We start from the raw sequence: 16,106 nt of genomic DNA on the forward strand, positions 1-16,106 counted from the left end.
CAACCCAAGGAGTCACATTTTACAGATGAGAAAGCAGAAATTACTAAGGAATTTATGGCTATCAAGCAGCCAAGTCGAACCCACATGTCTTATACAACCAATGTCTCCCTTACACTGCATGGTATCCTGAAAACACCAGTGCCTCCGGGGGTGTCTCTCAGAGCTGAACTCTCCAAGCCTCACAGCTGTTTAATTCATGACATTCCTCAGATGGATTCTACTTCCTTCACGCTTCTATGTTGGCTTCAAGAAGTCCAGAACCAACACTTAGTTCCACAGCTAGCTGCATATTAAGCTCACCTGGGTAGCTTTTGACAACTACCTATGCCCAAGCCCCACCCCCAGAGATTCAGGTTTATTTGGGCCAGATTGTGTCCCCAGCATCAACAGTTTTTAAAAGCTGGAGAACTCTTCCAAACATTTAAAGAAGAATTAATACCAATCTCATCCAGAAAATGGAAGAGAAGGAAACCCTTCCAAATTCATTTTATGAAGCCAATATTGACCTGATACCAAAAACCAAAGACACTACAAAAAGAAAACTACAGAGCAATATCTTTCATTAATATAGATATTAAAAAATTTTAACAAAATATTTGCAAATAGAATTCAGCAACACATAAAAAGCATTAGACATCACATAAATAGGGTTTATTCAAAAAATGCAAGGCTGGTTCAATATTTGAAAAACAATCAATGTAATCCACCATCTTAGTAAGCTAAGGAAGAAAAAAATTACAAAATCATATCAACTGATGGAGAAAAAGCATTTGACAAAATTCAAAACCCATTCATGATAAAAACTCTCAGAAAAGTAGGGAGTGAGGGTAGCTTCCTCAACTTGATAAAGAACATCTACAAAAAACCTACAGCTAACATCAGATTTAATGGCAAATGGCTAAATACTTCCCCTTACAATTCAGAATGAGGCAAGGATGTCTACTTTTGCCACTGCTAGTCAACATAGGTTATTCTAGCCAGCACTATAATAAAACAAAATGAAAAAAAAAATGGCATATAGATTGAAAAGGAAAAAACATAACTGTCCCTAGTTGCAGATGACATGATGATCCAGATAAAAATATCCCAAGGAATCTACCAAAAAAAATCTCCTAGAACAAATAAATCAGTTTAGCAAGGTCACAAGTTAAAAGATCAATGTACAAAAGGCTACTTTTTTCTATACACTAGCAATGAGCACATGGACACTCAGAAAAAGTGAAATAGACATAAACCTTAAGAAAACATATATAGGAACAGAAGACAAAAGCAAAGATAGACAAATGGGATTGCATCAAACTAAAAAGTTTCTATACAACAAAGGAAACAATCAACAGCAAAGAGAAAACCTATAGAATGAGAGAAAATATTTGTTAACTACACATCTGAGAAGAGGTTAATATCTAAAATAAATAATTGAAAGACCCCAACAGCAAGAAAACAACTCAATTTAAAAATGGGCAAAAAAACCTGAATAGACATTTATCAGAAGACATACAAATGGCCAATAGATTTATCAAAAAATGTTCAATATCACTAATCATCAGGGAAGTACAAGTCAAAATGACAATGAGATCATCACTTCACACCTGTCAGAATAACTATTTTCAAAAAGATGAAAGATAGCAAGTGTTGGCAAGGATGTGGAGAAAAGGGAACCCTTGTACACTGTTGGTGGAAATGTAAATTAGTACATTATGGAAATCAGTATAGAGATTCCTTAAAAACTTAAAAATAGAACTACCATATGATCCAGCAATCCCACTACTGGGTATATATCCAAGGGAAATGAAATCAGTATGTCAAGGAGATATCTGCATTTCCTTGTTTACTGCAGTATTATTCACAATAGCCAATATATGGAATCAACCTAAGTGTCCATCAAAGGATGAATGGATGAAAAAAATGTATATATACACAATAGAATACTGCTCAGCCATAAAAAAGGGGGAAGCCCTGTCCTGTGTAACAACTTGGATAAATCTGGAGAACATTAGGTTAAGTAAAATAAGCCAGGCACAGAAAGATAAATACCACATGCTCTTACTCCTAGGTGGAATCAAAAAAAGTTGATCCATAGAAGTAGAGAACAGAATGATGGTTACCAGTGCCTGGAGTGACTGGGGTAGAAAGGAGTTGGGGAAATGTTGGTCAAAGGATATAAAATTTCAGTTAGATAAGTTCAAGAGATCTATTGTACAGTATGGTGACTATAGTTAATAATAACATTGTATTCTTGAAAAATGTTTTGATGGTGGATATCAAGTGTTCTAACCTCTCATTATATGAGGTAATGCATATGTTAATAAACTGGAGTTAGTCATTCCACAATGCATATGTGCTTTAAAACATCATCTTGTACACAACAAATACATACAACTTTATCTGTCAATATTAAAAAAAAAAGAAAAAAACACATATAGGACTTGTTTGCTGAAAACTACAAAATGTCAACGAAATAAATCAAAGACAATCTAAGTAAGTGGAGAAACATACCATGTTCATGGATTGGAAGACTCAACATAGTCTCAGTTCTTCCCAAATTGACATACATGTTTAATGCAATTCCTGTTAAAATCCCAGCAAAAATCTATTGTATATTATTTTCAAAATGTATGTTGATTGGCAAAGGAACAAGAACAGCTAAAGCAACTTTCACAAAGAATAAAGTCAGAGGAATCAGTCTACTTGATTCCAAGACTTATTATGTAGCTATAGTAATCAAGACTGCATGATCTTGACAGCTATGGTAAACTGATTTTTGACAAAGATGCAAAAGCAATTCAATGAAGAGAAGACAGTCTTTTCAATAAATAATGTTGGATATCCACAGGCCAAAACCCAGCCTCAATTTAAACCTAAAATCTTATGTAAAAATTGACTCAAAATGGATAATGCATAAAGTAGCTGCATTTGACACCACTGACTACTCCTGCCTCTGCAGAGCTCCCTTCTCTTAGCATTTTAAATGTGGCCATGCGGTGAAGTGGGGCAAGGACCACAGAAGATCTTGACCTCTGCTTTGGAAATCAGTGAGTCTTTGATGAACTCTTATTGAAAACAAGTTTGTGGAAACTGCATATATGGCCATCAAGATCTCTGTGAGTAAAGAAAGCCTAGAAATGGCCCAAGGAGGATGGCTGAGGGAAAGTATCAATTTTAGAACTAATATTTTTCAGGAAATGAAGAAGGAGCCGAGAGAGATTAAAATTATAAGAGATTAAGGGACTATTTATGATGTGAACTCCTGAAGGAGGTAGCATAGAATGGCGACCATCATTAACAGAAGGCCTCAACAAACAAGGCCCTCACTTGTCAATTTACATGGCTTGCTTAATTAGATCCCTCCAACAGTCCTGTGGGGAAGGTATTATTACCGCCACCTCACAAAAGAGGAAAGATATACAGAGAGGTTAAGATCAAAGGCTTGTAGGAGGAGGAGATGTGCAGGTGCAAAAGAGATAGGCATACAAGTGAGTTTGCATTCTCTCTGCTCTGCAAAGCTGGGGGCTCAGAGCTCGTGGGAACAGTACAGAGTGAGTGGATTTGAGGAGAATGTGGATGTGGTGAAGCCGCTACAGGGACCCGAGAAGTGAAATGGGGTGCACATAGGAAATGGGGCCAGTGCTGAGGGCAGTTTAGATAGCCGTAGTCATGGTGAGTTGCTTAAAATTACATCCAGGGGCTCACTTTGGTTAGTATCCAAAATAAATAAGAAATTATAATAAGGATTTGTTTATAACATAAATGATATAATTGTATAAAACCATTATATTTATAATGTTATTTATAATAAGGATTTATAATAATAATGATATGCAACTCTCTTGACCCTTAGGTATCTGAAGAGAAAATATTTACATTTAGGCTTAGAAAATATAGGACAAACTCTGACCAGCAGTATGCCATTGCAGTATGTCCCTGAGGTCAAATAAAGCCCACTTTTATATGCAGTAAATTTCTCATTCTTCAGGGCCTCATTGTCCTCTTTTCTGAAAGGTTTTCTCTGACTCTCTTTGTGCCTTCACTAGATCGATTGCCTTCAGGGCACTAGGTTCTCTCTCCACCTGTGGAGTAGGGTCCGCAAAGGCAGTCCTATCAGTCGTCTTTTTATCTGCCCACTCACCTGAAGCTTCCAGTACAGAATACTCAAAACTGGTGAATATATGAAATAGCTCCATCTACTTGTTGCACTCTAACACAATCAAAATGGTTTAAAGCAGTGAGAAGCAGATGAATTCCATACTTATTTTCCGGGATGTTTGGCAACTCTATGTCTAGGATAAGGCTCAGTTTTCCTAACACAGCTAATTACAGTGAACAGAACAAAGGAAGCAACATATTTTCTCTCATCCTCATCATTTAACTTTGTCTTGCCACCAGGCAAGTTCTGGGAAGGCTGTGTCCAGGACAAAAAGGCTTTGGGGAGCTATTAAAGGAGTACCTCTTGTAAGCACACATGTCAGATATTTGGAGATCATAGCTGTTCTCCTGGATACAGTTGGCTTATTTTTTGTCAAGTTGGCCAGGCTCAAGTGCATGGAATCTCAACAACAAAGAAGAAAGCTTATACGGAGCCTCAACTACCAAGTTCTCCTGATGTAAGGAAAGTATGGCCCTTGGAGGCTGCTGCCTGAGGGAGTGCTGGGAAACAAGGCAGGTGGCTGGGAGTGACAATTGCGCTCCAGGAACATCTGCTCCCTGCAGGGTATCATTCTGACCTCTGGGGAGAAGACACCCTTCTCCCCTAGAGTGGAAGGCGCCAGGGTAGAGAGGCAGTGGGGAGGAGTTAGGCTGGAGAGACTAGGGAAGAGGAGACAGCCACAGCCACAAGCCTATTGTCTGGAGCTGGGGTGAAGTTCAACGTATTTCACAGGATCTTTTGTCCTAAAATCTAAAAACTGGAGTTTTAATTGCATATGCAATAATAAGAAAATGGGTTTGGTTCTTGGGTGATGGATAGAGAAAGGAAGCCCAGAAGTCTGAGAGATCACATCTCTCCCTCCCCAACCTCCCCATTTTAAAGCCAAGCCCAAGTGTGACTAGGAAAGGAGAGATCCAGGTTCTCAGTTTGCTTTAAAAGAGAGAAATGGGCCAGGTATGGTGGCTCACATCTATAATCCCAGCACTTTGGGAGGTTGAGGTAGGAGGATTGCTTGAGTCTAGGAGATCCAGAACAGTCTGAGCAACATGGTGAAACCCTGTTTCTACAAAAAATGCAAAAATTAGCCAGTTGTGGTGGCATTTGCCTGTAGTCCCAGCTACTGGGGGGTGGGTAGAAGGATCACTTGAGCCCAGGAGGTTGGGACTGCAGTGAGCAGAGATCACATCACTGCGCTCTAGCCTGGGAGACACAGTAAGACTCTGTCAAAAAAAAAAAAAGAAGAGAGAGAAATGATGGTGAGAGTAGAGGTTGCTGAAAGAAGACACAAACCCAATCCTCTGTGCAAATATATAATCCTCACCTTAATTTTTTTTATTTTTTGCCCAGACCGAACTTGAACTCCTGGGCTCAAGCCATCCTCTAGCTTCAGCCTCCTGAGTAACTGAGACTACAGGTGCATGCCACCATGTCTGGCTTAATCTTTACCTTTTAAAGCAGCTTTAAGGTAAGAGGAAAAATAGGAATACTTATGTTGAAAAAATTCCTGCATAATTATTACGTCAACATTGTAACTGACAAGATGGGTTTGCTTACATGTTCGTAGCGCATGCCTGGAGGTTGGAGAACCTAAAAGAGCAGTGTGATAATAGTTTACTGAGAATTTTTGTCTGAGCTTTGATGCTAGAATCAAAAGCCAAGGACATCGTCTTCAACAGAATAAGAGCTCTCAGTAAATAAACACCCTGTGCCTGGTACTTTATACGTGTTCACACGGCAACCCCCACAATGTGGGAACAAGGCAGGAAGTATTAGCCCGACTTTAAGAGGAATAAACAGAGGTTTTGAAAATAACAAGCAGCCCATAAAACATCACATAACTTTAGGGGGGAGGGATGGGCTTCAGATTTAAGTCTACCTGACTTAAGGGAAAGTCTGTTAGAATTAACTCTGGGTAGAAGATTTCCAGGTGAGTTTTATGTCCTTCATAAGTTTCTGGAGTTTTCAAATTTTATATAATAAATTGTAGGAGGAACATATAATCTGAAAATATATGTTCAAAAGGCTTTTTTTAGGTCAGGCTTGGTGACTCACACCTGTAATCCCAGCACTTTGGGAGGCTGAGGCGGGCGGATCACTTGAGGTCAGGAGTTTGAGACCAGTTTAGCCAACATGAGGAAACTGTCTCTGCTAAAATTACAAAAATTAGCCAGGTATGGTGGCGCATGCCTGTAGTCCCAGCTACTCAGGAAACTGAGGCAGGAGAATTGCTTGAACCTGGGAGGTTGCAGTGAGCCAAGATCACAACACTGCACTCCAGCCTGGGCAACGGACTCCGTCTCAAAACAAAAACAAAAACAAACAGCAACAACAAAAAGTTGTTTTTTATTTTGTTTTTAACTAAAAAGAAGCCAGAAGGAATCCAACGTGACCCTTCATTCAGATCCAGCTGGCTCAGTTCCTCCCTCTGCCATTCTTTTTGAAAGGAGATGAGTGAGGGAGGAATAGATGGGGCTTTGGGCTGCCACCACCTCTCAGCCTGTTTTTTTCCACTTCCTAGTTAAAAGTCTCTGGAGGTTAACGAGGCTCTGAAGAGGCTTGGCGCCCTTGCAGAATACTGGGGAGGCCTGGAACCTCTCTGGCCCAGGAATCCCATTCATGCAGGCCTGGGCTGGTCCTGGAAATCCAGGCTAGGTTGCTCTCCTAGGACTACCATTTAGGAAATTCATTCTCAGAACGTAGTGGACCCTATTAATAAAGTTAACTAATATTTACTGGTCACCTACTATATACTGGGCCCTTCAGTAGGCCCATTGTGTACGTCATCTGATTTAATCCTTACAATGCCCAGAGATAGGTACCATCATTGCCCCCATTTTTACCAAGAGGAAGCTGAGGCTTAGAAGTTAAAGGAATGTCCTCAAGGTCCCACAACTAGTTTGTAACAGAGATTGAAAGCCAGACAGTTTGTCAGTAAAGTTGTTATGGACTAGATGTATGTGTCCCCTCTAATTCATATGCTGAATGAAGCCTTAACCCCAGCGTGGCTGTGTTTGGAGATGGGGCCTCTTAGAAAGTTTTAAGGGTCAAATGAGGTCATAAGGGCAGGGCCCTGATCTGCTAGGATTAGTGTCCTTGTTAGAGAAGATGCCAGAGAGCCTGCTTCCTCTCTCCAGGCACAAGAACAGAAGAAAGGCTGTGTGAGGACACAGTGAGAAGGCAGCTATTGACCAGCCGGGAGGAGAGACCTCACCACAACCTGACCCTGCTGCACCCTGATCTTGGACTTCCAGCCTTCAGAACTGTGAGAAAATAAATTTCTGTAGTTTAAACCATCCAGTATGTGGCGTTTTGTTATGACAGCCTGAGCAGATTAATAGCCTTGAGGCATACAGAAGGTGGGGTGAGCTGGACCCCAGATCTGAAGCTGCTCAGTGGAGACACTGCAGTATGAGTGATGGCCCAGCCTCCAGGCCCAACTCTGCAGAATTCCAGCTTACATGGGCTGCTGTCAGAGCAGCCTACAGGGCTTCAGCCCTGGGGTTCCCAAGGTCTCAGGATCTCTTGGCCTGCACTGGATTGTTTGGATAATATCACAGCGCAGTTTTCTAACACGCTCCCTGCCCAGGGTGCTTTTGGAGAATATCTTTTTAAAATTTAAAAATTTTAGAACATTTGTGTGCACTAAAATGTTCTATAACTTCACTCCTTTCCACTGGAGCCAACTCTGAAAAAGACATAGGCCCTGCTCTTAAGAAACTCAGTCTAGGAAGCAAGAGGGATGCAAGTAACTGCTTTAATAAGTGACTAAAGTGTAAAGGGCGCACTTCTTGCCTAAAGACATAAAAGTAAACTTGACAGATACTGGTCTCATATTACAGAGACCAGAGCTGGAATGGGTAAGACTAGCTGCATGGTGATGGTAGGAAGCCTACTGCATCAGTATCCCCCGCCTACATTCCTATCTTTCTAAGTAGCCTAAGTCCCCAAGATGCTAACCCCTTCCAATCCTGCCTCACTGTGGAATGTGGACACTCATCATGCTGCTCACCTTCCCCAGTAACCTCATTAGCACCTTATTCTTACAGCTTTCCTTGCTAGCCTTTGCTGAACTCAACAAAGGGAGGACGTTGCTGGTCTCTCTCTGCAGCACAGGCTGTCTGTGTGTGCACACGTGTATGAACATAGTGATGGAGTCAGTCAGAGGGTGGGTAAGTGGGGTGGATACTCTGGACCTCACAGGAATGTCCCCCAGAAGGGAAGAGATTTGAGGGCAATTGTGATGCTGTCTTTTTTTTCCTACACTATGCAGGCTCTTAAACACCATAAAGGTACTCTCTTCCCTCTGCTCCAATTGCAGCAAATCCAGGTAACATTCTTGCCAGAGGTCGTGGTCAGAAAGAAGTATAAGCTCTCCAGAAGGTCAGCATTAGTTTTACCAATTGATGATCCCTCAAATCACTCAGTTTATTCCAAAACACAATAATTGTGTAGACAGAGCCAATATCTGGCCCTCTGGCCCACTACATACAATGAATGGAATGTTTGTGTCCCATTCATATGTTGAAGCCTAATCCCCGACGTGATAGTATTTGGAGGTGGGGCCTTTGGGAGGCCTTCATGAGCCCTCAAGAATGAGATCAGTGTCCTTAGAAGAGAAAGGAGAGAGATAGCTCTCTCTGACATATCAGGGCACAGCAAGAAGGCATCCATCTGTAAGCCAGAAGAGAGCCCTCAACAGGAACCTTCAGCTTTAACTTGATCTTGGGCTTCCCAGACTTCAAAACTCTGAGGAATAAATTTCTGTTGTTTAAGTCACCCACTCTATGTAGTTTTGTTAAAGCAAGCAGCTCAAACTAAGACATCACATAGACAGAAATGAGCAGCAATATAAGTAACAACTGGGCCTTAAAAGAAATGTCATCTCCTTTAAAGACTTCTGGCTATATCCCACATGGCCATATGTTTCACCAAAAACTCCGATCATCCAGTTATTTTATCTATGCAAACAAAATAATTCAAAAACACATGTCTGTCATCCCAGGCGGAATGGGAAAAATTCCAGACAGTTAAATGCCATTAGAAAGAATAAATTGTGGCTGAGCATGAGGGCTCATACCTGTAATCTCGGCACTTCGGAAAGTCAAGGCAGGTGGATCACCTGAGGTCAGGAGTTCGAGACCAGCCTGGCCAACATAGCAAAACCACATCTCTACAAAAAATATGAAAATTAGCTGGGCACGGTGGCACACACCTGTAATCCTAGCTACTCAGGAGGCTGAGGCAGAAGAATCAGTTTAACCCAGGAGGTGGAGATTGCAGTGGCCTGAGATCACGCCACTGCACTCCAGCCTAGGCAACAGAGTAAGACACCATTTCAAGAAAGAAAGAAAGAGGAAGGAAGGAAGGAAGGAAGGAAGGAAGGAAGGAAGGAAGGAAGGAAGGAAGGAAGGAAGGAAGGAAGGAAAGAAGTACAGAATCCTAGAGCTGCATAGACTATTAAGTTCACTTCCAATTTTTCCTCCAGTCCCTGGAGTTTATCAACAGTGACCCTGAACTGAAAGGAACCAGCCCAGGACTAATGGGAAGGTGTCACACTGCAAGTATAGGGATCTTCTGATTTTTACAAATTACTCAGGGAAGTAATGATGCCTTCTACAGCAAGATGGTGGCTATCTTTGGATATCCAAAATCCTAGATTTATCAAGTTATACACAGCTTGTCTCCTCTAATTTTCTGATTCTGTGGCATGTTCCTGAACTATTTATGGGTTTATGTTAAGGTGATATGCAAGCTGGGAATAGGGAATTTGGGGTGGAGGCCGGGTGGTAGGGAGAGGATAGTACTGTAACTAGGGAGTGCAGTCTTGCATGAGAAAGACTCTTCATGTTTAAAATAGTAACAATTATTGTTATCCAACAATTGTCTTGCTGGAAAACAGAAAATTCCTTCCTTCCATGTCCCCCGTTTTTATTTCTGTGGAGTAGTTCCAATGCAGAACTGCACAGGAAGCATCTTGCTGAGTGGACAAAGTTATGGCAGCTGTTGCTTCTTGATCATGAAATGCACATACCCTACACTCCTAGAAGGTACACAGTTTCAGCCCTGCCAAAGAAATGCCAAGCCCAACACTATGTTTTGGAATTGCCTGCTTCTGTCATCGCCTTCTCCAGCTCCCCTGGGCCTGTAGGGAGGTGTGAGACAAGGAGAGCCTGCACAGTCTGGCCCGAGCGGCTGCCCCTGCCAACAACTCAGCTGGAGGATGCTGGGGCCTCTGGGGCTTGGCACAGGCACTTGGGCCAGGATGGTGCAAGGGGGACCCTTCCTGCATAAAGATCTTAAAAGGAACTTGGAAGGTGTTAGCTTAAGACAGGCATTTCCTCTTTTTAGAAAGCATTCATTTAAGACTCACATTTCCTCTTTTCATAGAATCCATAGAAAAACCTATGATTTTACAGATAACTAGTCACTGTCATACCAAAAACATACAAGATGGTGATATCAAAAACACTGTCCTGTGACATGAAGGATTGTAGCATCTAAGCCAAGCCTACTGGCAACCTGGGTAGCACCTCGAGGGGCAGGTGAGGTCAGCTCAGGTCACAGAGGACACAGGCAGGCTGGCATGGTTTTCCCTTGCTCCAAGCAGGTAACATTTGCTAAAGGATCAAAAGGCAACACATGACAGTTGTGTGGAAAGGAAAATGGAAACCTACAGCTATTTTTCTTCTGATCAGCACAAAGGAGAGAGAAACAGTAGGCTGGCATTTTGCAGCCTTCTCAATGGGAGAGCCATTCTTAAAATGGGGTTGCAGGGGATGCTGGCACATAAGGCACCCTGGGGTCACTCAGGGAAGGGATTCTCTTTGAGTTGAAACATGACAAATCAAAGGTTCAGCAGAACACAAAAGGCAAAGGGAAGTTTGAGATGAGTGGGAAATGCTGAGGGTTTAAGTTAATAAATTTAACTTTAAAAAAGGAAATGGCTTTCTAAGTAGTGAACAATAAATACCTGTATTAAAGCACAGTATAATTTTATGATTCATTCATAATTATCAACTATTGAGTAGATTTAAAATAATATTTACTAGTTTGCAAAATTGTATAATTAGTAGTTATTTCAGAGAGAATGTTTTGTTCCTTTTTAGGTAAGTAGCTGCAGCTTAACATCATTAAAGTATATTTTTTATAATTTACTTAGATAGAAATAAAATACTTATGACTTACATGTAATATATACAGAACAATGACACAGAGACCTGTGAACTCAGTATGTCATTACTGTTTAAGCTTCCACACCTCATTCATCTGATCCCATGTCCTTCTCAAAGGTATCCACTTTCCCAGTCCTATGAACTAATGACTAATAGCAGTTAGGTGACAAGCAAAAAAGAAAAGGTCAGAGCTGTTTCCACTCTATGACTACCTCTCCCAACATCCAATCAATCTTCACCTGCTCAGTGATGACTGAGTTCTTCACAAATCCCCCAGTTTTCTACTTTCTGAAGCAAGCGGGAATCTGGAAACCCAGCTAATGATGGAGTGGGAGCACTTTAATACCATCCAAATGCCCACTGGATCATTCTCCTGGGTTCCACAGGCAGCACACACTCAACCTGTCCAAAACCAACTCCCCTGTCCCTAGTCACCCCATCCAGAAACTCAGGCTCTTCCCAAATTCCTATCCAACCCAGGCCAATATCGATATTCAGGAAGGCTGCTCTGAGAGGTGGTCCTGATTTGGGTCACCTGGGAGTTTTGTGTAAAATGTTTTGAGGGATTCTGGAAGTAGAATCCAACCCTGGGGCAAGGAACTGAGGAGAACAAAAGGGCAGGTCCCCCTTCTTTCATCTGGGCCTCAGGCCTCTCCAACAACTAGTGGAGGACCTGAATGCCTGAGACTGGCACAGGAAGAAGAATTGGTCAGGCAGAGCAGTCACAGAGGCTAGAGAGAGAGTCTCTGTCCAATGTTACATCTACCATGAGACACCCTGGGTCCTTGTTCACAGCCACAAACATATTTCCATACCAAATTGGCTAGTCAGGAGGCCTCTTAATGTCCCACCAGGCCCTGTTTCCATTCACCCAGGGGCTAGGCAGGATTAACACTATGGATGGCAGGTAACTGGGGACCTGCCATTTTGTAACGGGACCATCTGTACCAGATCATAAAGTAGCCACATCTGGAAAACTGCTACAACCTTTGTCACTGCACTGGAGAGAAGGTAGAATAGGAACAAGTAGGTCAAAAGTGGGCAAGACTATAGGTAAGAGCCCAGCACCAGAACAGCCTCTTCAGAGTGCAGGAGTGGGTAAGGGAAGGGAAACACCATCCCCATTGGCCAATGTCATGGGTGTGAATATGGTGAACAAGGGCTTGCTCCTGAGACAGTTTTTTTCAGAGACAGAGTTTCACCCTTGTTGCCCAGGCTGGAGTGCAGGGGCGTGATCTCGGCTCACCACAACCTCTACCTCCCTCAAGCAATTCTCCTGCCTCAGCCTCCCGAGTAGCTGGGATTACAGGCACCCACCACCACACCTGGCTAATTTTGTATTTTTAGTAGAGATGGAGTTTGACCACGTGGGTCAGGCTGGTCTCTAACTCCTGACCTTAGGTGATTTGCCTGCCTAGGCCTCCCAAAGTGCTGGGATTACAGGCATAAACCACCACACCCAGCCTCCTGAGATCGTTTTTAATAAACGAGTTGAATAAAACAAATAGCTTCTTGGAAGGTGTATATAAATCCACAGGGGTGGTGAATCCTTAACAGTGTAAGATAAGAGGTTTTAATCCCACGAGTTTATTTGAGTTGGCCGACACCGCATAGCTGGACTTAGTGAACAAGCACCATCAGCGTGCAGAGGGCAAAAGCTACATAGCAAAGGATTAGCTGTGAGAGGGTGGTAAGAAATGGGAGCTGCCAACCACTTGTTCAATGAGATTAGCTTGAAGGCACAGAAAAGGAATGGGGCAGTTGTCAGAAGCCAGAGCTGAGTGTGTGTTTGTGTGTGTGTATGTGTGGTTGGGATATGACAAGCTTAGCTGTGTGTTGATCTGTGTGTGTTCATGTGCACCTCCCAGCTCATTTGTGCATGGTACCTGTCTTGGGCGTTTGGGCTGAAGCCTGGTTCCTTGTAAGTATTGGCTGACTCCCTGAGGCCAGGAGGCTTCATCACTTGAGGTCTGGGGAGGCTGAGGACCCTCAAAAGTAAGTGTGAGTAAATCCCACTTCTATCAGCCCAGCTTCTACAGGTCCTGGAAGAAGGGCAGACAGGTGGACACATGGGAGACAAGGACTCCTGACTCCTGACTTGGGCTTTAGCCGGGGAAAGTCAGCCCTCTGTGACCAGAGAAGGCACTACCACCAGTACCTCTCCTGCCTGGCACTGACTCCTGGCAGATTCCTCAGCCCTGCTCTGCTTCCTGTGCTCTCACCAGCTGTCTCCAGGCCCCAGAAATAATTCTATCAGCTCCCCTGGAAGGACAGCAGCTGCAGCTCAAGGGCCTCCAGCAGCTTCTGGAGTGGCTGCTTCCTAGACCAAGGGCCAAATGCTGGAAGAGGGTTCACACCCACTGCCAGGAAACGGGGTAGGGGGCTCTTCTCACTGGAGACCTCAGGTGTGGGCTGGGGAAAGCAGGGGGAAAGAAATGCCTTTTCTTAACTATGAAAGGACCACAAACCCGGGCTACCTGATGAAACCTAGATTCAGGGTAGAAATTGCAAGAGAATATAAAACTACTTTCTTCTCTTTTAAGCTGAAAATTAGTATGAACTGACTATAGCCATATACAGCATCTTGCAAACAATAGTTGAGGGAAAGGAGCAGACATAAGAGAGTAAATAAGAAGCTAGGTCTGGTGGCTCATGCCTGTAATCCCACTACTTTGGGCGGGTGAGGCAGGAGGACTTCTTGAACAATTGCCCAGGAGTTTGAGAGAACAGCCTGGGCAACAATGGAACTGATATCTCCATCACTGAGACAGATATTTTTACATCAGTCCAGAATTCCTGAGCCTGAGAAAAGCAAATCTCATCAGAAGAATTTCCCATGGAAATTTGTGACTAATGGAACCTAGCCTTGAGGGGATGAGCAGCAAGGTAGGTGAGCCACTGTGACCTTGATCCTGAGATGCCTGGGCGCAGACAGGAAGTACTGTGCCACCAGGGATGGCAGGCCAGGGGGCACTCTCAGGAGGCTTACAGAAAGGTCTGGGGGTGAAAATGACCAACTTCCCTTCTTCTGGTGCAGTGATGCCACTAGGCTGATTGTGTGTGAATTTCAGGGCCCCGTTTTAGAGGGAAATGAACAGGAGTGAGTGAGGATGTGAAGGACACAGAAGGGAGGTGAGGAGGAAATGGGGTGGGCTGCAGCATGGGCACAGGTGAGGGCAGTGACCTTGGCTGTGCTGTGCTACTATGGGCACATCCTTACTGCTCCAGGTCTGTGTTCCCAGTTGTCAAGCGGGTGTCAACACCATCAGCACCACATCATCTCAAGAGCTCACACATAATTTCCTAGCAATCTTACAGCAGCCCAATGAAGAAGTGAAACATTATTATCCCCATGTTCTGGCTGAGAAAACTGTGGGTGGGAATTCATGCCCAATAGACTGAAGCTTTTTGAAAGCCAAGCCTATGCCTTATTTTGTCCTCTGAGGGTTTGGCACATAGAGGGGACTCATTCAATGCTGGCTGAAGGAAGGCTTAGGTTGGGGAAGTTGTAAGAACCACGGAGGTGGTGGTGAGAAAGCAGCTTGGATTTACAGTGCCAGCCACAGGAACGGACTCTGAGCTGCAAGCAATGGGGAGCAAGTCTTCTCAAAAGAGAGCTCTGAGCTGGCTGTGGGTATTTGGTCAAGGGCTGGGGCAGAGGAACAAAGCACTTGTTCTCTGGGATGGAGGAAAGAGGGGAGGCAGAGGTAGGCAAGGATGAGAATGCAGCTCAGATAGACAGGGCATAAATCAGAGGTGCAGAGTAAGAGGTCAAGGCTCTGAGACACACAGCTCCCAGGATGCCCTGGATTAGCAGGAGCAGGATCCAAGTGTGGTCATGCAATGCAACTGTGACTTGGAGACTGGCATTTCTGCTTCCCTACCCTGGCATGGGTTGACTGGAGGCAGGGAGGGCACTGACTGAGAAAAGGAAGGAGCAGAGCTGAGAAAGGGCTGAATGCTGGAAGGTTCCCTGGAGGGAAAGGAAAACAGACTGGGAATGACACTAACAGTGGCAGCATGGGCCTGACGCAGTGGTGGCTCTGCCTGTCCCATCACTTTGGAAGGCCAAGGCAGGAGGATTGCTTGAGACTAGAAGTTTGAGACCAGCCTGGGCAACATAGTGAGACTCTGTCTCTGCAAAAAATAAAAAGTTAGATGGGTGTGGTGGTGCATGCCTGTAGACCCAGCTGTTCAGGAGGCTGAGGTAGGAGGATAGCCAGATCCTGGGAGGTCAAGGCTGCAGTGAACTGTGATCACACCACTGCACTCCAGACTGGGCAACAGAGAGAGACCCTGTCTCAAAATAGCAACAACAACAACAATAACTACAACAACAACAATAACTACAACAACAACAAATGAGAGGCAGCATGGGCAGGCAGAGCAGAAAGCAGCTGTGGGCAGGTATCTAGGCAGGGACTGGCTGTCCAGGGTACATCTGTGGTTTGTGGAAACACAATAATAAAAGCTGATTTCACTATCTCTTGCTAAGAATCCTTTAGATCAGTCGGAAGATGGCAAATGACCCCACCATCCAAGGTAATGAGGTGGAGAAGAGCAGACAACCAGCACTCACTGAGGATAGCATGTGTCCGGGACTGGGAGAGCTCATCACACATGGCATGTCATGGAAATCACTGCACAACTGGCCTTGGAGGTCCATATGCTCACTTGCTAACTTTACTTGATAGATGAGGACATGGAGGTGATAACTAGGCCAGGTCACACAGTTCATGGAAGAGAAGAGAAGCAGGAGTAATTCAAAACAATCAAAAGATCTAGACCAT

The 16,106-nt window shown here is 43.8% G+C and overlaps 1 protein-coding gene across 5 annotated transcripts in view; it reads right to left on the reverse strand.

The window, feature by feature from the left end:
- Positions 1-16,106, reverse strand: part of DPYSL5 (dihydropyrimidinase like 5) — a 97,619-nt gene that overhangs the window by 51,375 nt on the left and 30,138 nt on the right. The gene's annotated exons all lie outside the window — the stretch shown is intronic.

The sequence above is a fragment of the Callithrix jacchus genome, chromosome 14, assembly GCF_049354715.1.
Source record: "Callithrix jacchus isolate 240 chromosome 14, calJac240_pri, whole genome shotgun sequence".
NCBI classification, from domain to species: domain Eukaryota; kingdom Metazoa; phylum Chordata; class Mammalia; order Primates; family Cebidae; genus Callithrix; species Callithrix jacchus.